This window comes from Protopterus annectens, chromosome 1.part0 (genome assembly GCF_019279795.1).
Source record: "Protopterus annectens isolate FY-2018-M chromosome 1.part0, PAN1.0, whole genome shotgun sequence".
NCBI classification, from domain to species: domain Eukaryota; kingdom Metazoa; phylum Chordata; order Ceratodontiformes; family Protopteridae; genus Protopterus; species Protopterus annectens.
This window is the reverse complement of record NC_056725.1, coordinates 954,970,767-954,984,020: the sequence shown is the minus strand read 5'-3', so window position 1 is coordinate 954,984,020 and position 13,254 is coordinate 954,970,767.

Below are 13,254 nucleotides of genomic sequence, written 5' to 3'. Positions count from 1 at the left end.
GCATTTAAAAAAATGAGCAATACCATTTTTTGTGTTGATTTCCCCTCGATAGTGACAGTGTCTGACATTCCTAAATTAAATAAACATTGCAAAAATCCTTAATTTAGACCTGCCATTTCTGCTACCAGTTCTAAAAGTGAATCATTATTGATATTTTGGAAGATATGATAAAGAAAGATGTTACAGCAGCAAAGGGTTAACTAAGTTATTCTTGAAATTTTGTTTTTATATAAGACCAAAAGTCTACCAGTTAATAGGATCATAAGATCACTGGAAGTTACTAGGCTATTGGCCCTGAGGCCCTTACAAGCCTAGCCAAGAATTTAGCCAATGCTTCGGCAAGTCAGCACCCGATGCCCAGGTCAAGCAGGTACACAGTTGGAATCCCAAGGGTGTATTTTCTGTTCCCCATTCAGTTATCCAGGTTGCACTTAAAAAGGGTTAATGAGGTACTCTGCTTGATGTGGAGAGGGAGTATATTCCACAGAAGGGGGGATCTGTGGGACACAATCTGTCCTGCCAATAAGTCCTATTGATGTCACAGACCAGGTTGAGGTCACATGCATGGGTTACTCAAGTGGAGCTGACTTGCAGATATATATAGCAGTCCCATCAAGCACGGGTCTGAGATTGATTTGTATGCCAGACAGAGGTCAGCTCTGAGGGGTCTGTATGAGACTGAGTAGAGGGACAGGGCTTTTACCCTATCTGTGTAGGGTAGATGTTTGAGGCCCTGGATTCTGCTCGTAGGGAACCTCTGTGGTCTCTCCAGCTGCTCCATGTGCTTTGTGAGGTAATGTATTAAATAATGGGTCTTATAAGGGAAGAATACAGGGATGTTATGACCTCCTTGTCCCTGGATGAGATATCCTTACAAATGAGTTGGGCCATGTAGAAAAGCTTTCTGTACAACGGAGGCAATATGGGGGTCAAAAGTCAGTTTGCTATCAACCTGGGTGCCCAAGTCCCTCACAAGTGATTGCGTGCATAGGACCTTGTTATTAATGTGATAATTTGGGGGAACACCACTCTCCCCAAAGGGGGTGATGATGCATTGTTTGACATTCAGTTTGAGGCCATATTTCTGACACCAGTCATTTGTTTGGGTGAGACCATCTTGCAGGATGTCTACATCACTAAGGGAATAGATGGCAGCCCCCAGCTTGCAGTCATCTGCAGACATGATCAGCCATAGCCTAATGGTTTTGGCCTGCACTTCAGAAAAGTTTATCCCTACTGTTGATGTGGCCTCCCCTATTTTTACTAGGTGGGTTCTATCAGTGTACTAGTTTGCTACTCATCTGGTAACATATGGATTGATGCCTAGTTGAGAGAGTTTATCTATTATACCTGAGTGGGGAATAGTATCGAAGGCTTTGGCCAGGTCAAGGTATGCAGTGTGCACTGCCTTAGCCTCATCCGTGGCTTTGGTTACTGTCTCAAAGAAGTCAACCAGATTTAACAAGAATGACCTCCCCTTGACAAAACCAAACTGTATGGGATCGAGTGTTTGGAGGTTGCCAATGTCCTTGTTAATGAAGTCCATGATAATCTGTTCCAAGGCCTTGCAGATCAGGCTAGTTAGGCTGATGGGTCTATAATTTTCTGGATCAGTGGACGCTCCAACTTTGTGCAAAGGCATGATAGTGGTTGTCCTCCACTCATCTGGGACAAAGCTGGTACTCAGGCTTTGGTTGAATAGAGTGCCTAATGGTGCTGCAAGTTCCTGCCTGAGTTCATGTAGGCTACAGCCTGAGATGTTATTGGGTCCCATGGAGGCTGTATTTTTTGCCTTTGAGAGGGCAGTGATGACTTGCTCTCTAGATATAAGGGGAGGGTGGGAGGTGCCGGGGATGTCCTGATGTACTGATGAGGGGACAGAGGGGTGAAGTTTTCACTGAACCTGTCTGCCAGCAAGTGGGCTATATCTACAGAGTTTGTGTATGTGGTGTTCTTGGGCACCAGTTCTGAGCAGATCTGAGTGCTTCCTTTGAGATTGTGGACATATGTCAAGAATGCCTTATGATTGTCTTTAGTAGATGTAGTGAGTTTGGACTTGAAGTTTGCTATGGAGGATTTCACTAGTGCTCTTATTTGCTTGTTCAGTCTAAGGAGAGATTGCTTCCAATTAGGCACATGCTCTTTCTTGGTCCAGGACAGCAATTTTTTCCCTTTTATTATAGAGATTATTTATTGCTGATGTCCACCAGACACGTTTACTCATCCTTGAGGAGGAGGATTTTGTCCTGTTGGGCATTCCTGATTCCATGCAGCTATATAAATGTATGTATAGTACTTTGGTAAAGGTTTGGATATATGTGCCAGTTCCTATGGAGGGGGAGGGGACTGTGAAACTGTTTATACCTTCCCTCAGGAGGTTGTAATCAGCTTTGGAGAAGTTTTTATTTCTGACCCTAGCTGGGAGGGTGTCAAGGGAGATGGTGACTTTGAAAGTGACTGCTTTGTGGTCGTATCTTACCACAGAGGATGACACTGTATGGATGCGGCAATGGTTAATCATGTTGGTTAATACCAAGTCCAAGATATTATCACCTCTTGTGGGGGTGTCAATCAGCTGGTCCAGGGCATTTGCATTAACGAAATCAAGGAATTTCAGGGCATTTGTGTTTTTGTATGAGTAGTTCTTTCAGTCAATGGTTGGATAGTTAAAGTCACCCAGGATCAGAGTAAAGAGTTGAATCTTGATAGATTCGAAGAGGTCCAGAAAGGTGGAGTGGGAATCTTGAGTCAAATTTGGGGAGCCTGTAGCTAGCTATGGTTTGAGTAGGGGTCTTGTCAATGGTTAACTGTACCTGGAGTGTCTCCTGTGCATCATACTATTTGACCAGCCTGGAGGTGTGTATGTCTTTAATATATATTGAAACTCTACCTCCATTTGCTTTGCTGCCCACAGTTTGGGGTCAGAATGTATGATAGGGTGAGTAACCTGGTATGGTTGGGGTGCTCTCCACAGCTTTGAACCAGGTTTCTGTGACTGCACAAATGTCAGCATCTTTCAGGGTTAAGAATGCTTGCAGTGAGTGCAGTTTTATGTTTAGACTCCTAGAGTTTAGCAGCATGATCTTTAATTTGCGTTTTGATGAAATATCATCTTGGTAGTTTTGACCTCATGGCATTGCCTAAAAAGGGCACTTTGGAGAAGCAAGAACCTTTGCCAAAAGACTGAAGCCCGAGGGAGACAGATGTAGGCCATCTTTGGAAAAGCCTCTTGGTCTGCAGATCATGTCTTCCCAGGCTGTCAGGTACTGGATCCCTTTGTAATAACTCCCGAAACTAAGCCAATTGTTAAAGTCAATACTTTTCTGATTGTATTGAGCCATCATTCTGGGTGATGGTAGAATGCTGCTTAAGGCTAAGAACATACCTGCCTGGGACACATATTCAGCGAGCTCACATAAAATATCTTTACTCAGTTTTCCCGCATGATGTTGGTTTAGAGTATGTGAGCACCTTTTTAAACAATGCTTTGTTAACAAATGAGATATTTACTGATAATTAGAAAATATTGCAAGAGCACCATGACTAGTTTTCTGGAGCAGGAGAGAAATATGTTTTTATTAATAAAAATAGATTGTCACCTAGATTTGGTTGAAATGGATGGAAAAGTTAAAACATTTGAGTTATATAAACCCTTACACACTTTTAAATGTGTTTTTTTTTGATCATCTAGTTATGCTTTTGTAAAGGTTAAAGGATTTAAAAGGACTTTCAAAGCAAAGGATCATTATACTTGTACATCTAGTGGTATTGCTTATTTACAACATATATGCTACATGAAGCATTTAGATAGAAAAATCAATCTGTATATTAAATCAGAGTATTTATGACAATAATTATGATATATTTTGACAATGCACTTTACAGACATAGTATGTAATGTAACCAGTTAAAAATGTTACTTTAAATTTTGGATAATGTTGATACTAATCCATAAGGGTAGTGATTGGAGTGGTAATTGGACAAAATTGTTAGACTTGCAATTAATGAATGCAAGGGGTTATTCTAGTTTAAATAATGCACTTTTAATCAAATACATTTTGAAATTAAAGTCTTACAGGTGGGAACCTAATGTGATAAATTAGAGATCTAACCTGAGATCAAAGTTTTTTGACTTATAAGTTATGGTTATTTGAAGTTTGGTTACTCTTCTGAATATGTCTATTAGAGATGAAATCAAACAATAATCTTTAGTCACATTAAAGATTACCCTGAAGGAGAGATGTTTCTTTAACATGTATTGATGCAAGCAGTTACAGGGTTTGTTTTATATCATGAATTGTATTAAAAAGAATTTTTAAAGTGTAAAATTGTTGTAAATGAAGTTATTGATGTTAATGGAGGTGAAAAGAATTATGGGTAAAGCATATGAAATGTAAATTTTTGTGATACACTGCTTTTATTGGTGAATTCATATTTAATCAAAGTATTTACGGCATGTACTTTAGTTTTTTAATTGTATCTGATGAAGTTGAGGACGAAAACATATTTTTAAGGAGTATCGTTTATGTGTTGTGCTTTCTTACTGCATTAAAACTGTGTTAAGCCCATCAACTGTTTCCTGTCTTCTGGAGTTCAATTGAGGTGTGGATAACTGTTTTCTAAGCTGCAGTTGCACCTTTTTCTCCTTTATGGTGGTTATTTCTTCACAAAACTAACTTAGTTATATACAATCATAGCAAATATATCTTCAATCACTTAAGTTTCTTCTGACAGCCTAAACATTTTTTTTTAATTTTGCATTTTTTTTTAGTTTTATACTATATAACAAATATTATATGAATCTATTTCTATGTGAATATTTTCCACTAGGCACTACTGAATGTTGAACCCACTGACTTCAGAATCAAATTTCTGTCATTAATATTATCTTTGTCATATCACTTTTTAGTAAGAATTTATAGTATTTGTCAGATAAACTATTTTTTAATTATAGGTTTATTTTATATGATTTAGATACAGATGGCCAATTACTATTATTATCATTTATAATTGAATAAAATATACCCATCTCTCTTTATCTTTCTTTACCTTCTTTATCTTGTTTTTGTCTTAAGTTTTGAATATGTATTCATTTTCTTTGATCCATTTCAAATGTATTCATTATAATGTATGATGATAAAGTTATATTTCCACACAGAGAATTGAACCAATAAAACACTGTATTTTTTAAATATCTCATTTTATGAAGCTTTTTCTATCAAGGGAGCCTGCTAAATAAGTTATAGGAAAGATACTAAACATCCATCGTAAATGCTATATATTTAAGAAATATTCCTGAATTACTTCAACATAAAGTCACTATAATTTGAATTTAATTTCTTATTTGGATAGTTATTTAAGTATTTTTTGAAATAGCCATGACATTTTATTATCTAATATATCTAATGAAGAAAAATAGGTTTTAATGGGGAGTTATCATATATATCATTGTAATATTTCCATTATACCTCATATCATATATTAATTTTATGCAAAATTGTTTTTTTATATTGATGCTGTTAAGTTTCAATGCATGAAAATCCAGTACTTCCCCTACCCCATTTTTAGCATTTTTTATGGACAGTAATAGCACTGTAAGGATATAAAACAAACACATACACACACGTACACACACACACACACACACACACACACACACACACACACACACACACACACACGTGTGTGTGGGTGTGTGTGTGTATTACATTTTTGTCTAGAATCAATGATACAGTATGAATTATTGTTTCAACATCATTGTTAATGTTACTCAATTTTTAAATGAAAAATGCATACCATTCCAATGTTTAATTAATTTCTTAAGTTCTTCAGTACTGTTGTTCCAATGTAATTTGTCATAGAATCTAAAGTGACATGTATTCCTAAATACCTCTTAATACTTCTACTCTGTCCATGGTTATGTTCATTAATTACAGATGAATTCATCTTTTGAGTTATTAATAATTCTGTTTTATTGTTGTTTAATTTTATTTTACAGATTTTCTCAAATAGGTTAGGGGAATCTGTTATAATTGTGTAGGTATTAAATATTTCTTCCTTTGTAACTAAAGTATCATCAGCAAACATTTTATCTTAGTCTGATATCTCTCATTAATTTTGAATCTCTTTAATTTATTATATTGGTTGATATAATTTGCAAAGGGTTCAATTACCACAGCAAATAGTATGGCAAAATGAATAAGCGTGTTTAATCCTTTTATTTTTTAATACTGCTTGAGATGTAAATGACCTTATTTTATCATATCCATTTGCATCTTATATATACTTTTAAACAGTTTAGTATATTTTTCAGAAATCCATACAGTTACTTTAAACATATATGTCCAGATGCTTTTCCTAATTCTAAACTCTATTATGGTTATGGTTGTTATTATGCTAGCTTGTGTGTCTGTTTATCATAAATATTATCTACTCTTCATGTGTCAGTCCATGTACAATGTTTTACTTTTGATTGATAATTAAGATGAACATTTTGCAATCAATGATAAATAAAGAAACAAACATATATGGAGCGAGAGCAGTAGATCTCTATCTTGTTTGATAAAGGGTGTTGCTCTGGAATAGTTTTGAGATGGAGGCATTTTATTTTCAGTTTGAATCAACAAGGAATCTATTTTCATAAATTAATTGTTTGTTTAGGAAATAATATAAACTTCATTGTATTTTTCCATCTAAGACAGGGGGAGCATTATTTAATTTATTTTTAAGCTATTTTTTTTTATTTTGTTTTTGGTATTGTCCTTTGTTATAATTCTGTTTTGTTCCATGTTTCATTTAACATTTACAGTATTGTTAAAGAATTTACCCTTATAGTCTAACTCCACTTCCTGATTAGTGTTCTGGTTCAATTTTTCATTGAAAAGTTTCATAGAAATCTCTATATAGTGTCATTATTTCTTCTATTTTGATTTAGCAACTAATTTTGATCTGTTCACTAATCTATCACTAATCTATTAAAACTTCTTTGTCTAGTGGTATACCAGTTTAACTTTTTTCAGTTGTGCTGTTAAGGATTTCTTATTATTCTTTTGGTTAATTTCTTACTACGTTTATATTAACTTTGTCTCCATTTTTGTACTTTTATTTTGGATGTTTGTAAAATTCTCTTGTGGTGTTTCATATCATTATTGCACTTTTTCATTTCCTTATTCCATCTGACTTTAATTTTCTCAAATAAGTAGATTTTAAAATGAGTCCCAAATAATCTTATCATTTACTTTCCCATTGTTGTTAAAGCTCATGTAATCTTTACTTTCTTTAATAGACTATTCTTTATAATCTTTTAATTTTGTCTTGTATGCTGGTATTCTGATAAACAATGATAAGTTGCAACAGTAATCACAATTTTTTATTGTCAATTGTTCTGCTTCTTGAATAAGTAAATTACTATTAGTAGGCTCACACTTCTCAACCTCCTAGTGTAAGAAATTTGAACAAAGCTGAAAATAATTAAGGGCAGGGGGTAGAAAATGTCCCAAATCAGGGACTAATTTTAAATATTACCCCTGCAAACTTAGAGAGTTGTTAGACCAACAGGATTTGCATTAGCATGCAGTTTCTGAAGGAGAGAAAGTCAGAAACTCAAATGCCTGTCACTATTTAGTGACTTTAAACCTCAGTGATATGCCAGAACACCCAGATTTTGTGATGAACAGGCCAAACATATTAGAAAGATATCTGCACATTCTTTGAAATTATAGTCAGTTGAGAGTTTGAATAGCTCTCTCACAAAGGATAACCAATAAATAGGTAGTGGGTTTTTAAAAATATAGGTCTACAAAAGCAAAAATTAAGAAATATGCAGATTTTCATTGCTGAATCACTCTTGCAACAAGCAACACTGATTGCAGAAAGAGAGTTTGAAAACAATGCCCACCTAAAGGAAACATTGCCAAAACCAAATTAGTTTACCCTGAAATCAAAACCATCTTGCTCCCTAGTTAGTCATGCAGAGGGTAGTAGGCAGTTTGAAAAATTACTGCTATGAGTAAATATTTAAAGTTCTGTACTGATGCAGACAGACCAACAGTGGGTGGAGTAAAAACAAAGTAACTCCATTAAACTGCACATAGACCACTAAAATAATGCACATATTAACCCATATACCTTCTGCAGAAGGGGAGATAAGATACAGTGATTAGGTGTAGGAAGACCGCCTCACACAGTAGGTTCAAAGACTAAGGTTATCCTATGCTCAGGCCTGCATAATACACCACCAAAGGACACAGACTCATTGATGTTGTATTTATATTGCCTGGTCTAACATTAAGAAACTAGCTGTTTTTCATGATCACAGGACCAATTAACAGAAGAAGAAAGAACAGTAAAGGCTCATTCACTTTAGTGCTTTTCAACTTGGAGCCTTACTGTTTGTTGCTGGATAAGAGATCAATGCTCTGACAGTGAAACCTAGAAGACTGCAGATGCCCTTTCATGGTAATTAAACTTGGAGAAGGTCAAGAAGGTGAGCATTGCTTTTACCTCACATTATCCATCTTCTGTGAGCTTGCACTGTCTTGGAATTATACAGTTTGGTTCTGTGGAGCCTTCCCTTCTTGAAGGCATTGTGGGGTTGACGTTTGGCAGAGAAAAAAGATGTTTGTGTTTTGCGTCCTTGGAGGTGCCACTGTTTTGACTGGTGATCTTCCATGGTTTTAGATATTTTGGAGCTGAATAATTATATGTTGGTTAAATAAGAGGCATTTATTCTTAGTGGGCACCTTTCAACCTCTCCTTATTTTAGACCATAGTGGTATGCTGCAGCTAAAAATGCAAGTAAGGAAACAACATCTGTCAAAAAGGATTATAAAAGAACATCAGGCCATGTATCTTTAAAAGTGGTGAATATAGCATATTTTGTAAGGGAAATTGAGAGAGGAGGAAATCTTCAATGTTAACCTTTCTCAAGGTCTGCACAAAATTTCTTTCTTTCTTTTTTTTTTATTTGCAGTTTGTTAACCAGGAAAGTCCATTGGGCCAAAATGAACCTGTTGTCAATGGAGGCCCAAGGAGAATAGCTCCATATACAACTATTGCAAAGCTAATATCAACAAAGTTAAGTACAATGCAATTTTCAAAACTACTAAAAATGCAGTAATATAGAAGACAGAATAATAACATTTGAGCAAGGTGTTGTAACAAAGCATTGAATGAAATTAAAAGAAGTATTTTGGAGTACATAAGTATAATTTGGAGTGCAGGCACTTATGCACTCAAGGTTTCACGAGGTGAGAAGTAGGAAGAATTAGAGCAAGAGAGTAGAACAGTGAAAGGTGAATAGGTTGAGTTATGAGAAAGCAAAAAAGGATGAGGGAGTGGAAATGAAATGAAGGGAGATATTAGGGTGAGTTATGAGAAAGGAGAAAAAGGATGGGGGAGCAGAAATGATATAGAGGGAGTCAGGTGGGTTGAGAGCATGAGCAGTCCTAATGAGAAGAGAGATGAGAATGGAGCATAGTCTTGAAGGTGGAGTGGTTTTGGGTGATTTGAATGTGGGGGGGTGGGTGAATTCCATAGGACAGCAAGGGGAAAAGACAGGAGAAATTTCCCAGGTGCACATGAGGGTTTGTATGCTTCGAGGAGGTTCTGGTTACTGGACCTGGGTGGTCTGTTAGGATGATGCAAAGTGAGTATGGAGGAGAGGGAATGGCAGTTAGAGGGCTTGAAAATGAGTTTGTGAGCAGTTAACAGTTGAATGTAAGAGAGATATGCACGTCAGTGCTACTGGTGTGAAGAACAGTATTCAATACTATGATTGAGGAACTAGATAACTTTATTGTGCACATTTTGTTTGTTTCTTCTTTAAAATAATGTTGTCTATTGAAATGTTTTGTATATCCTTTTTGTTTGTTTCTGCCATTGTATAACTCTGTCTACTTTTATGTCTATAGACCCTCTCAATGGGACTTTTCCACAAGCCTCCACGGCAGATGGGCCTACACCTAATTGGGCATTCTGATTAGGCAAAGAATTAGACAAATAAGCATTCACACTACAGTAGGAGTCTGTTTGACTTTCAATAATAAAAGTTGTTACTACTACCAGGCTCTGTGGTGTAAAGTGGTGAAGTTCTGATTATAACCTAGATAGCCTGTGTTTGCTTAATGGCAAAGGACGTGAAGGGATGGAGTAAGGCAGGATGAGCTCAAGCTACTGATACCACCTCACTTTTCTTGCAGAAAGGGAGGTGATTAAGGCTGTGGTATTTGGGACACCTGACAGTGAGTTGCTGGCTTGGCTTGGTCAGTAAAGTTGGAGATCTCTTTTTCAGAGCTGGGGAAAGGGAAAACATGTATGGGCACATGCATGCCTCTTCCTCTTGATCAGGTGGTAGTTTTGAGTCCATAAGTTTCCCGAGTAAGAGGTAGGTAGACTGCTTCTCATGACTTGATACTTGCCTGCATCCTACCTCCAGACTCTTGCCAAAGAGGGAATGGATGGGTTGATTAGGGTCCCTAGGCCGAAATGAATTCACTAAAGGGTTCTCACCTAACACAGAAATGCCTGGCTTTCATTCCTGACATAACAAATGGCCCAGTTGGGTGCAGGTAGACATTTCGTCAGGAAATTCCTGTGAATGTGGAGGTATTAGTTATGGGGAGGGGCTAAGATCCCATTATAAAATATGGTGTTAAGATTATATCACTGAAGATATGGTAGTTAGAGGAAATGCTCCATTTAACCTTTCGATGCAAGGCTATTTACTTGGTATTACTGAATTTATGATTCTAGAGATATGGTGTGGCATTTTCAAATAATTATATGCCTCTTTTTCATTAAAACCTGAGTCAGCGAAAAACAAAAGGAATGATGGCGAATGATCTGGTAAGAATAACATTTAGTATGTTGGATAATAATGAGCTAGGATTGAATCTGGTGTCACCCCTGGACATGTAATTCAGAATGAATACGCAAACTGAAGGTTTGCAAAATAAATAGCAGCTATCACTCATCTTTGATTAGCAGCTTGAATATTACAGGAATTAACTTATGGGAAGAGAGGAGAAGAGAACTGAAGGGAATAATCAAGCAATGCCTGCTCTCTTCCCTAGTGGGAGGGTATAGAGTGAATAGGCGGAACTGTGATCTCTGTGTTAAATTCTTGGAGAGCACTTGGGAGTACTGGATGCACTTGGGCTTTTTGGGGTCAATTAAAGGAACAAGACTTACAGAAGCCAGAGACATGCTCCTTGCAAGTCTCTACATGGGAAAATATTGGTATGATCACTAGGTGAACTGTTTCAGGCTTAAAGTGAAAAGCCCTTCAATTTTCTTTGAAGATGGCTGTACCTCATCCATCATATACTTTCTCACCAAGGCAGAATGAATAGCTGCAGGATTATCTCCTGCTGGGGGAAATGAATGGGCCAATTGTATAAATGGTACAGAAGTTTGATGATTATCAAGTGACTGAGGCAACAAAAACATGAATTAAGAAAAACTATAGTAATTAAAGGTATGAATGGGAAAACCACCTTTATGTGTGATTTGTTGGATTTGTCATCTAAGACAGAATTTAAATTTTACTTTCACCTGTTATATTTTCATTTCACATAGATTCTGAACTTCTGTCATTGAAGGTTATGATACAGAACCCTTTAAGGAATAGTCTGAAGTGGAATGTGATTAAAATTAATAAAGAGATTATTAACACTGCAAAGTGGGGATAATTAAGGAACTATGATCTCATTACGAGTGGACCTACTACCCATGAATTAATACATGACAGAAAAGTATCAAGAACCAGTCATCATCATAATTAATTGAAGTATAAGTGTTATGGGGTGTACAAAATATGTAGAGGGCGTGCACAGGAAATGAAGTGTATTACAAGTGTCATAAAAATGGAGTAAGCTGTGGTTCAGTGATACTAACAGGCATTGCTTCTCATGCTAGAAACAGAAACCAAAACTAAAGGCTTAAATGTCACAAAAAAAAATAAACACCAGAAAACAATGAAAAGATGACAATGTGGTATGTAAATGTGGAAGAGAAAAAAAGATTAGACCAATTTTGTTCAAAATACACTATGTTAATTTCAAAAAGTTAAAACATTAAAGGCTTTCTTCCATATACACTTAGGACTTCATCAGAATGAAAATGCTTTACTCCACCTCCCCCTTTTATACATACAAATATATTGATATATACACACACGCACACACACGCACACACACGCATACACATGCACACACACACATGCACACACGCACACACACACACACACACACACACACACACACACACACACACACACACACACACACACACACACACACACTATCAAGTGAAGTAATAAAATAGTTAAATCAATCTTATTACCGAGATTCTTAAATTCATATACACATCTTTCGAGCTTTTCATAAAAATCCTTTACTTTATGTATATAAAATCATTAAAAATCAAAACAACATGACAAGTTTTAATCAAGACTGGACTAGACAGTCAAGAGGAGAAGGTAAACACTTGCACCGCACCACACTCATCACATAGTCCCTCAAAACCTACACCACCAAAATACACACATAGAAACACAAAACACACACCTACATTCGTGGAGGCTCTCAATAAAAACCTGCCCAAGCATCAGGGACATCCAAAGCATAAATGCAAGCAAACTCCACCCCCAACACAACCCAAATGACACATAGCCCACAAACTCAGTGTGCCACTCAACCACAGCCTATAAGGCATAACAACGTACCCAACACTCTAGTCATAGGTGACTCTATAGTCAGGCACACTGATGTTCCACTCACTAGACTAAACAAGGAGAAAGTTACTGTCAGCTGCCTGTCAGGTGCCAGGATCCGCCACATAATGCATGCACTCAGGTCACTCCACAATAAGTACAAATATGACACTGTCATTGTCCATGTTGGTGTGAATGACCTGAGACGTGCCTCCCTGGACTACATGAAAAGAGACATGGAGGAGCTCTCCGATCTTGTATCCCAGGCAGGTATGACCCTAACCCTGAGTAGCATCCTGCCATCACCCAGAATGATATCAAAGTACAAGGACAAAATGATTGACTTCAACAATTGGCTAAGCTTCTGGTGTCATTCTAAGGGGATCCAGTATTTGTCTGCCTGGGACGACATGATTGACAGTCCACGATGCTTTGCCAGAGATGGCCTGCACCTGTTTCCCTTAGGATTCCAGATACTGGCTAAGACTCTTGCAACTCCTATAGTGCCTTTTTTAAGCAATGTTCAAATGACAAATTCACCA